The sequence below is a fragment of the Lynx canadensis genome, chromosome B1, assembly GCF_007474595.2.
Source record: "Lynx canadensis isolate LIC74 chromosome B1, mLynCan4.pri.v2, whole genome shotgun sequence".
Lineage (NCBI taxonomy): Eukaryota > Metazoa > Chordata > Mammalia > Carnivora > Felidae > Lynx > Lynx canadensis.
Window position 1 is genome coordinate 185,646,116 of NC_044306.2, and position 12,003 is coordinate 185,658,118.

Consider the following 12,003-nt stretch of genomic DNA (forward strand, 5'->3'; position numbering starts at 1 on the left):
TTCTGATCCTATGGCCCCACTGCTTCAAGTTTCTGGCTCCTCTTTCCAAGTTGGAACTTGCTCAGCATGCTGCAGGCGGACTCCTACCTACCTGCCACCACTCACCTCCCAGCCCGGAGCAGCCCCTCTTGATCTTGTCTGCACCCCTCTCCACACACTGTTGTCAGCCTCTCTCACAACATTCAGCCCCACACCACCCTCTTGTCCTCCTGGGCCTTTGGCCTCCTTTCCAGCCTCCAAAACACCCTTCATGATGCCTCTCTGACCAAGGAGTTTGTTGGTCAAGGGCTGGAATCACTGAAGCAAGACTGAAAACCCGGGAAGCTCCTCTCAGTTTGTTTCATTAACTTTTATTGTTTTTCTCCTGATTTTTCTCAAAATACATATGCATAGTTTAGATTATTGACGAAAAAAAAGTAGGAAAGAAAGAAAAAGAAAGAAAGAAAGGAAGGAAGGAGGGAGGGAGGGAGGGAGGGAGGGAGGGAGGGAGGGAGGAAGGAAGGAAGGAAGGAAGGAAGGAAGGAAGGAAGGAAGGAAAAGAAAACCAGATTACTGAACATTTGTATTCTAAACTGCCTTTTCCTCATCATGTATACATGGTAGGTATTTGATGTGAGGGTAGAAGTGTGCATAGCAAATGTACAATCCAGCCAGATCTCTGAACCTCAAATCACTAAAAACTCCACCTAGGTGGAAAGCTATGTTTGCGTGAAGATGTTTCAGGGGCACTTCAAGAAGAATTTGTACTTTCTGAAGATAGACAGAGAGAGAGAGGGAGACAAGGTCAAATTTAATTAGGGTTTTACTCTTCAGTCTTTATTCCCTCAGTATTTACCCCAAGAACTGAGTTCACAGAGTCAGGGTAACAGTTATTCTCATTCTACCCCAGTCGAGCACCTTGTAATCAGCACCATGGCCCCCATGGGCTGGCACAGGGCTGGCACCAAGCGGACATCAAAATAAATACCAAGTTGAATAGGACTCAGTTCAACGCAGCTTCAGGCTTAAGGTGCCCTAATCCCTCTCTTCTCCAGCTACTCAGACCAGAAAGCTTGGATGCACCCCTTTGTCCATTATGACCATCCAGGCTCCCAAGGCCCGGGGATTCTCCTGTCCTTGTCACATCTAACTCACCTTCTCCTGTGTTCCTGGCATCTTTGTCCACCATGAGGACCCCCAGCCCACACTTCTGCCCCTGCTCCTGCCTGGCCTTTGGGCTTTTCAGCTTGCTGTTCACCACTTAGCTTTCCCAAACCGAGGTCTCCCCAACAGGATGCAGGTCAGATTCCTTAGCCTGATATTCAGAGCACTGCATAAGCAAGATTCACAGTCCACCAATGTGGGAACCACTGAACATTTGAAATGAGGCTGGTGAGACTCAGGACAGTCTCACTGGAGTGAGAAACACTGGTTTTGCCATTGACATAACATTATTGTTGTGCTAAAACTACATTTCATTTTAACCACCGCATCACACAATATATGGTCATTGTAGTGCTCGCGTAGAGCACAGATGTCATTTTTACACGTAAACTTGTCAATGAATTGTTTCAGTTCAGATGGGTTTTTTCTATGCACCTACTTAACGTTGTAATGTGTTTATTCGAATATTTTCTGCAGACAATAGGGATACAGAGATAGCTGTGCAAATCAGAATTGGTAATTAAGTAAAAAAATTACTTTAATTACAGTGTAATGAAAATGTTCTAGTTAAAAAAAAAAGGTTTAGGCAAATTTTAAAAATTTAAATGAAGGTATCCTAATGATTCAGAATCAAGTGGAGATGCAGAAGCTAGTATGGAAATAGAAAAAAGAAAGCAGGGGGTTCCCGGGTGGCTTAGTCGGTTAAGCATCCAACTTCAGCTCAGGTCATGATCTTGTGGTTCGTGAGTTCAAACCCTGTGTTGGGCTCTGTGCTGACAGCACAACTCTCTCTCTCTCTCAAATAAATAAACATTTAAGAAATTAGAAAGAGGAGAGCAGGAAAGATAGTGAAAATCAACTGCAATTTGCTACAGCAGATTGTTATGTAAAAATATGTTTTTACAATGACAAAGTTGACAATACTAAGAGGCATTTTCAGCAAATGCACAATGAATTTAATAACAAGTCTGTTCAATGGTCAAAAAAAATCAGTGTAATTAGCTGCCTAAAAACAGAATTAAATGTTCAACAAAAAATAATAATTTTTTAATTAAAAAAATTTTTTTACTTTTATTTTTTTTAACTTTTTAAACATGTGAGAATAAATTTAGAAAGGATCTCTGCTTATAAATTGAGCCAGCTATAAAAGAGCTTGGACTCTTGTACAAAAGGAAAACACTTTTAGATGAAGAACTGGTAAAAGAAATTATTTTTCAGTAATGGAAATATTATTAGAAGATCCTGAGAAAAGACTAAAAGGGGTATTTTATAAAAAGTGAAAGCCCTTCCATTAAGTCACCAAATAATTGCCCATAAAATATAAGACTTTTCTAACAATAGCAAAGACCAACCAATAAACTTGAAAAATCACAATTACTTTCCCTAGCTTTAGATAAGTCATGCCATATAATAGACACCAATTAATAATACTTCAGGTACATTTTGTCTCAGAGGACCTCCAATTTACAAAGAAATGTCAATTCACAGCCCCAAAATTTTAACATGTGGCATAGATATTTTTGAATTTTTACATCTATCAAAGAAGTATTCCAACTAGATAAGAAAAAAATTAGTTTCTATCACCACAAATGGTAGTTCTGCTATCCTGGGTCAAAAATCTAGATTTATGGGAATTTTCAAATAAGAAACTGATATTTTCCTTCTTACTCATTCCACTATATAATACATATTGAAAATTCTTGTGCTTAATTTTCACAGCAGACTTTATGAAAGGCATCATGGATACAGTTATTAAAATTGTTTATTATATACATTTAAATATTATAAATTGTCTCCAGTTTATGGAACAGTTGAAAGAAACAGAAGATGATTTTAATGAACTTCTGTTCTTTGCCAATATTGAGTAATAGAAGAGTTTTACAAAGGCTTACAGAATTTTTAACTCCAATTCAAGGCTTTCAGAACAAACGATTGCTTGTCAAATATTCAATAATCAAAGACAGAAAATAGCTGTGTGATTTATGTTTTTTCATCAAAACCATACTGCATATGAATGAGCTAAATTTGAAATTCCAAGGTAAGAAAAGCTTTTAGTGACATAGACAGGTATGAGAATTTATGTTGAAACTAAAACTTTTATAATACAAATCCACAATAATGATTTTATACCTTTTTCTAGCATAATCAGTATGCAAATTATTTTTATTGTAATTGACAGGTGTTATGTAAATTGCATATAAAGGCCAAAAAATGTAAAGAACATTTTATTGTCGTTGATAAATTTTAAGTTGCTTTTCAACTTACGCTGTAGGCTTTTGAATTGACCCAAGAGTTGGTGAATTTATTTAATTTGGACAGATGTAGTTTTGAAATTGATATGCTTTTTTATTTTTTTTAATTTTTTAATGTTTATTTGTCTTTGAGAGAGAGAGACAAAGAGTGTGAGCAGGGGAGGGGCAGAGAGAGAGGGAGACACAGAATCCAAAGCAGGCTCCAGGATCTGAGCTGTCAGCACAGTTCCCAATGTGGGGTTCGAACCCACGAACCTTGAGTTCATGACCTCAGCCAAAGTTGGATGCTCAACCAAGTGAGCCATCAAGGCGCCCCGAAACTGATATGCTTTTGCTCCAATATCAAATCAATGCTGTTAGAAATGATGAATAAGTCTTGTCTATTTGGATGTAAATATTAAAGAAAAATGGTTTTTTTGGTACTTTTTTGGGTTAGTGACAAACATTTATGTTTGATATATATTAGGTGTGTAAACTACTTTTTCAACTGTAAATTTTATGAAAAGTAATAGATATCACATATATCCAATGAAACTTTTGTGTTGGAGGCTAAATATGTGGTAAGTAAAAGCTAAACACTGAACTTCCAAGACTTAGTATGAAATAAAGGGTATAAAATATATCATCAAGAATTGTTTTTAGGGGCACCTGGGTGGCTCAGTCAGTTAAGGGTCTGACTTCAGCTCAGGTCTTGATCTCATGGTCTGTGAGTTCGAGCCCCACATCGGGCTCTGTGCTGACAGCTCAGAGGTTGGAGCCTGCTTCAGATTCTGTGTTTCCCTCTCTCTCTGCCCCTCCCCCACTCACACTCAGTGTCTCTCTCTCTCTCTCTCTCTCAAAAATAAACATTAAAAAAATTTTGTAATAAAAAAAAGAATTGTTTATATTAATCATGTTGAAATGATATTTTGGATATATTAGATTAAATAAAATGTATTATTGAGGTTAATTTCACTTTTTTTTTTTTTACTTTTTTTATAATGTGGATACTAGAAATTTTTAAGCCGCATATGTGGCTCACGTTATGTTTCTATTGGATAGTCCTGCTCTAGAATGTAGTTGCCATGATAATCTGACAAAGGCAACATGACCTTTGTCTTGTTCATTGTTGTATTTCCAGAGCCTAAAACCAGGACCTGGCACATATTAGGTGTTCAGAAAATATTGACTAAATGAATGAATTTAGGTGTATGTCAGTATTATCAGTAAGGGCCCAACAGCAGGATAGAGAAGCCTCTCCAACTATTTCAAGCAAAAAGGAATTTAGCCTGAGGAATTAAGAATTTACAGACATTTTTCCAAAACAAGGCACACAGATGACCAATAGGTACATGCAAAGGTGCTCCACATCACTAACCATCAAGAAAATGCAGGGGCGCCTGGGTGGCACAGTCGGTTAAGCGTCCGACTTCAGCCAGGTCACGATCTCGCGGTCCGGGAGTTCGAGCCCCGCGTCGGGCTCTGGGCTGATGGCTCAGAGCCTGGAGCCTGTTTCCGATTCTGTGTCTCCCTCTCTCTCTGCCCCTCCCCCGTTCATGCTCTGTCTCTCTCTGTCCCAAAAATAAATAAACGTTGAAAAAAAAATTAAAAAAAAAAAAGAAAATGCAAATCAAAACCACAGTAAACTATTACCTCACACCTGTTAGAATGGATGTTATCAAAAACACAAGAAATAATAAGTGTTAGCAAGGATGTCGAGAGAAGGAAATGCTTGTCACTGTTGGTGGGAATGTAGATTGGTGCAGTCACTATAAAAAACAGTATGGGGGTTACTAAAAAAAATTAAAAATAGAACTACCATATAATCCAGCAATTTCCGCTCTGGATACTTATTCAAAGAAAATGAAAACACTAACTCAAAAAGATATATGCACTACCAGGTTCACTGCAGTATTATTTACAGTAGCCAAGACATGGGAGCAATGGAAGTATCTATTGATGAATGGATAAAGAAAATGTGTGTGTAGATAGATAGATAGTATCTGTTCTAGAGAGAGAGAGATAGAGAACAGAATATATTCTGTTATATATGTTATATATATAGAAATGTTATATATGTATATATACATACATATATAGAGAACAGAATATTATTCATCCATAAAAAAAGGATATCGTTCTTTACCATTTAGAACAACATGGATGTACCATGAGGTCATTATGCCAGATGAAATAAGTCAGGGAAAGACAGATACTATATGAACTCACTTATATGTGGAATATGAAAAAAAATAAAATATTCAAAATTAAATTATTAAAAATTAAAATATTAAAAAAATTAAACTAAGCTTATAGATATAGAGAATATAGATCCAGAGAATGAACTGGCGGTTGCCAGAGGCACGGGGTAGAAGTTAGGCAAAATGAGTGGCAAAAGGTACAAACTGCCAGTTACAAAATAGGGGCGCCTGGGTGGCTCAGTCAGTTAAGTGTCTGACTCTTGATTTCGGCTCAGGTCATGATCTCATGGTCATGAGGTCAAGCCCCTCGTGAGGAGCAAAGCCTGCTTGGGATTCTCTCTCTTCCTTTCTCTCTCTGCAACCCCTTCTCAAAATAAATAAACATTTTTTTAAAAGATTAATTAAGTCATGACATGTAATGTTCAGCATGGTGATTATGGTTAACAATACCATATTGTACATCTGAAAGTTGCTAAGAGAATGGGTTTCAAAAGGTCTCATCACAAGAAAAAAAATTATGACTGTAGTGGTAATGGAGGCTAACTTATTACGGTGACCATTTCACAATATGTACAAATACTGAATCGTTATGTTACATAGCTGAGATTAATGTAAGACACGGCCACATGTCATATGTCGATTATGTTTCAATCAAAGAAAAAAAAAACTTTGCAAAAATCATCGGAATGGCTAGAGCAGAGGGCTCCGGACCAGACAGATCCCCAGACCGTGGCACTCAGGACAACAATGCAGAAAGCCGGCCAGAGGAGGCTGCACTTCGCCACCATGGGGAAGAAGACAGGACTGAAGAAGGCTTCCCAGAGCTGCTGGCTCCAGGAACACAGCTCTTCAAGCACCAAGTGTTAGATTCAGAACCACACTAAATCCACTGAGATCCAATCTAGCGAGAAAGATGGCCATGGAGCTGGAGCCTGGACACTGGAACGTATTGCAGAGAACAAGCAATGCTGTGCTGTGCCTGGCGGAGGTGGATGGCTTCCCATTCTCATGCAAGTGCATCTAAGTTATGAAGCTTACATCACACTCAAAAGTCATTGCAAAGAAGTCTCTCCTATTCCCTCACTATTCTTACTGGGTGAACTCTCTCTCTCTTTTTTTTTTCTTTCCTATATGTTTATTTATTTTGAGAGAGCGAGAGAACACGCGTGCATGCGCGCGAGCCAGGGGAGAGGCAGAGAGAGAGGGAGAGAGAGAATCCCAAGCAGGCCCCACACTTGGTGCACAGCCCAATGTGGGGCTCCATCTCACGTACCATGAAATCATGGCTTGAGCTAAAATCAGGAGTCAGACACTTAACCAACTGAGCCACCCAGGTGCCCGTGGGCAAACTCTTTCATATTAAACACCCATTCCTCCCCAACCCTGAGAACTGCGGGTAGAAATGCAAACTGGTGCGGCCACTCTGGAAAGCAGTATGGAGGTTCCTCAAAAAATAAAAAAATTGGACTACCCTATGACCCAGCATAGTACTGGGTACTTACTACTTTGTAGTACATACTACTAAGTATTTATCCAAAGGATACAAAAAAATGCTGATTTGAAGGGGCAATGCACCCCAATGCTTACAGCAACACTATCGACAATAGCCAAACTATGGAGAGAGCCCTAATGTCATCGACTGATGAATGGATAAAGAAGATGTGGTATATATATATTTAATGGAATACTAATCAGGGATCAAAAAGAATGAAATCTGTCCATTTGCAACAATGTGGATAGAACTAGAGTGTATTATGCTAAGCGAAATAAGTCAGAGAAAGACAAATATCATATGATTTCACTCATACGTGTAATTTAAAATCCAAAACAGATGAACATAAGGGAAGGGAAACAAAAATAATATGAAAACAGAGAGGGAGACAAACCATAAGAGACTCTTAAGTACAGAGAACACACTGAGGGTTGCTGGAGGGGTGTGGTGGGGGAGAAGGGCTAAAGGGGTGAGGGGCATTAAGGAGAACACTGGTTGGGATGAGCACTGGCTATTACATGTAAGTGATGAATCAATAAATTCTATTCCTGAAAATAGACAAGTATATAAAAAACAATAAATAAAAAAATATAGCCTGGAAGCCTTCCCTGACTTCCCCAAGAACTATTTAAGTCTGTTCTCCAAGTACTTTGTATGCATTCTTGGCTCATACCATTGAATTTATTTATTCTAAGTGTTTAGTTGTCTTTCTCTTTTGATAGACCATTAGCTCCATGGGCAGGGCTCTGTCAGCTTATTCACCATTATGTTCTCCCCACCTAGTGGTAGACGCTCAATTCGCATGTGTTGAATGAATTAATGAATACGCTCACAAAGCACCAGGGGTGGGATTTGAACTCATCTTTCGCCATGCATTGAGCTCTCTCAGAACACATCCGTGTGCCTCCACAGATGCCCAGCACCTGCTGCAGAAAGACCATCCTTGGCACACCTATCACCAGGATGCAAACTTGCCCTCCCAAGGAGGATGGCCTGGGGCTGCTTCTAAGAAACAGGGAGAGACAATTGTCAGCACAATGACTTTCAAGAAAATGCCCTGGGCAGTAGGATGCTGGGCCTGGAGCCCAGGCTGCAGAACAATCAAGGAAAGATAAGACCAAGGGGTTATGCTGGGCACTGCACAAAACATGCCCAGCCTCACTCCTGTCACCAAGGAAGACATGTGGTCACTTAAGTGAAGGACCAGGGAGAGGATGAGGGTCATGCAAACAGTGACATTTTACCCAGGAGCATTTTCACAGCTTGTGAAGCTTCTTCACATGCATTGGCCTGCTCGTGATCACCCCCTCCCCCATTTTGTAGATGAGGAAACTGAAGCATTGTAACATTAGCAACTTTTCCAAAGGCCAGTGTCAAATCCAGGTCTTGAACCCAAGCGGCAGAGCTCTGTAGTTACAACACAGACTAGAGTTGGAGCCAAGGTCAGGGTCATCTTTGGCCACACACCAGCAGGGTGTCCTTGGGCAAGTCCCTCTCTGAGTCTCCATTTTCTCATACATAAAAGAAAGATGATCCCATCTAGCTCCTGGGATTGTTGTAAAAATTAAATGAAACACTTATGCCAAAAACTTAGCTCAGCATCTTGTGCAGAATAAGGATTCGGTAACTAGTAGCTATTTATTATTACTTATTATTATTATTCCAAATTTAAGACTTTTTCTATGATCTCAGATTGCCCTCTAATTGTACAAATCTTACTATGATATTAATAATTTACTTTAGGGGTGCCTGGGTGGCTCTGTTGAACGTCTGACTTCAACTCAGGTCATGATCTCATGGTCTGTGGCCTCGAACCCCATGTTGGGCTCTGTGCTGACAGCTCAGAGCCTGGAGCCTGCTTCAGATTCTGTGTCTCCCTCTCTCTCTAACCATCCTCCGCTCATGCTCTGCCTCTCTCTGTCTCTCAAAAATAAGTAAACGTTATAAGCACTTTCTCTATTTTTATGTCCAATTATGACGCTTAGAGGCTTTGCTAATCCACATAATGAACGCCAGAATGAGTTTTTACTGGGGGCGCTTAGTGACTTGTTATTCTGCATAATGGGTGGATGTTCCAAATGGGCTCCATTGAAAAAATTGATATACAGCGTGCAATGCAAGAGAAGGTATTTTAAACACTTCCTGGCTTTACTAGATTTTTCACTGTTAACCCTTAGGGATGGCACAAGAGGCTAGAGCCCTGAAACACCCAGTGTCCCACATGGAACCACTTACTATAAGGTTATTTATAGGGGCTCTTCTGAGCCCATAGGCCAATATCTACCTGTGTAGTAACATTTGGTATGTGTGATACTTCCTTCCTTTCTTCCATTGTATACAGGTTGCAGGTGAGTAGCTAACTCTCACTTACTTCTAACTCCCCAGGGCTCCAAGATTTACCAAAAGAACCTAATATCCATGCATCACCAGACAGCTGAGGTCAATTTGCAACAAAAGTTCTACTGAGTACCTCGACAGGATTGTCATGAAGCCCAAAAAACAAAATGCGTGGCTAAGTCTCTTATGAATTTTCAAGAGCTATAAGAGATGAGAGTAAGAACTATATGTATCTGTCTGCTCAGCTCTTTTGCTGGTTTTGCTCTAAGACCCAGTCTTTAATCCTTATTGTCTCTCTAGGTGATCTCATTTAGCCCCTCAGTTCTAAATATCCATCCCATGTTGAGGACTTACATGGTTTTGTAACTAGCCTGGGCCTCTCAACTGAGCTCCTAATGATGCATACCCAAATGTCCACAAGACATCTCCAATTAAAGATGACTAACAGGCATCCTAAACTTGCCATGGCCAAAACACAATGCTTGACCCCTTATCTCCCAACCTTCTGCCCCTGACACCACCACCTGGAGTCTTACCCATCTCAGAAGATGGCACTACTCAGGCCAAAGACCTAGGAGTCATGTTTGGTTCTTCTCTTTTTCTCACTGCCCCATCCCCTCCCCCATCAGTGTTCCCCTACCATCTGTGATGGTGTTACCCTAATCCACACCACATCACAACACGCCCTCCAAAAGCCTCCTGACTGATCTCATGGATACTCCCTTCCCCTGCCCCAAACAGACTGGCTTTTTAAAAATGTAAATCACTGGGGCGCCTGGGTGGCACAGTCGGTTAAGCGTCCGACTTCAGCCAGGTCACGATCTCGCGGTCCGTGAGTTCGAGCCCCGCGTCAGGCTCTGGGCTGATGGCTCAGAGCCTGGAGCCTGTTTCCGGTTCTGTGTCTCCCTCTCCCTATGCCCCTCCCCCATTCATGCTCTGTCTCTCTCTGTCCCAAAAATAAATAAACGTTGAAAAAAATAAAAATGTAAATCAGGGGCACCTAGGTGGCTCAGTCGGTTAAGCAACTGACTCTTGGTTTCGGCTCATATCGTGATCTCACGGTTCTGAGTTTGAGCCCCGCATCGGGCTTCGCACTGATAGCTCAGAGCCTGCTTAGGATTCTCTCTCTTTCCCTCTCTCTCTGCTCCTCCTCTGCTCTATTTCTCAAAATAAATAAATAAACTTTAAAAAAATGTAAATCAGGCGTGCCTGGGTGGCTCAGTCGGTTAAGCGTCGGACTTCGGATCAGGTTCAGATCAGGTCATGATCATCCAATCTGTGAGTTCAAGCCCTGCATCAGGCTCTGTGCTGACAGCTCAGAGCCTGGAGCCTGCCTCAGATTCTGTTTCTCCTTCTCTCTCTGCCCTTCCTCCACTCATGTTCTGTCTCTCTCTCAAAAAATAAACACTAAAAAAATTTTAATGTAAATCAGACCATGTGACTCCATATTTCAACTTTCCATTGGTTTTCCATCATTCCTGGAATACAACCCAAGCTCCTACCCCACACCTCCTGCTTCCGCCTTCTACCTCTGTGGTCCCATCTCCTGCCATCTCCACCTGTGTTCATGTTATTCCAGTCCCCCTGGCTCATTCCTGTCCCTTCAGCACTGATCTGGCCCTTTCAGTCCCACCTTACAGCCTTTTAGCCAGTTGTTCTCTCAACCCAAATACTCCTCTTCTGGGTCTTTGCCTGGTCACCACTCTTGTATCATTACCCCATGTCAGCCAAGTCCGCTCCTCAGAGAGGCCAGTCCCAGCCACCCAAGCTAAAGGAGACCCAGTGTCCTTACAAGCCACTTTCATGCCACCATGGAGATCTAATATATTCATAGCGCTTCTCACTACCATCCCACTCACTTTTATTTTTGATTGCTTGTATATTGTCTCTTCACTAGAATAAAAACCCTATGAGGGCAAGGCTTTGTTTTGTTCACCACCTTTTCCCAGCACCTCCAACAGTCCCCGGCATAGAGAAGGCTCTGGGAAAAAATGTGTGCCTGATGAGTAGATGAGTGATCTATTTATTATCACCTCTACATGACTGTTAGTGTGGTTCTATTCAGAGACAGGCTCCTTTTGGTTTTGGTTTTTTGCTCTGTTTGTAAAGTAGATTTGGCCTTACATCCTTGCTCGTGGGGAGTATTTTCAGGCAAGTAACAAGTGATGCCAAATATATGCAAATATCCCCGGATGTCTAACCATCACTACTAAGTATAAAAACCTAAAGGAAGGGATCATCTTCAAAGTATCCATCAGTTTGGGCCAAAGAAACGAATCTACATTAGCCAACAGTAACCATACTTGATTCTTTCCAGGGCCACTGTTACTCTAAACCTTTCCATTGGCTACTCCCTCACCATACCCACAACAGATAAATATTTTGAACCCAGTAGCCCACTTTATAGACTGACAAAGAGAAGCTCAGCGGAGGTGGTGGCTGGTGGGAGGAAGTCAGCAGTGAACAGGATTTGGGGACTGGTACATTGTTCTAGTCCCAGAAGAGGCTGCTGAGTGAAGGTGAAATCAATTTTCTACTAAGAACTGCATCCCGAAGGAAGATCCATAGTCTACTATCCTCAACCTGCACAACAAACACT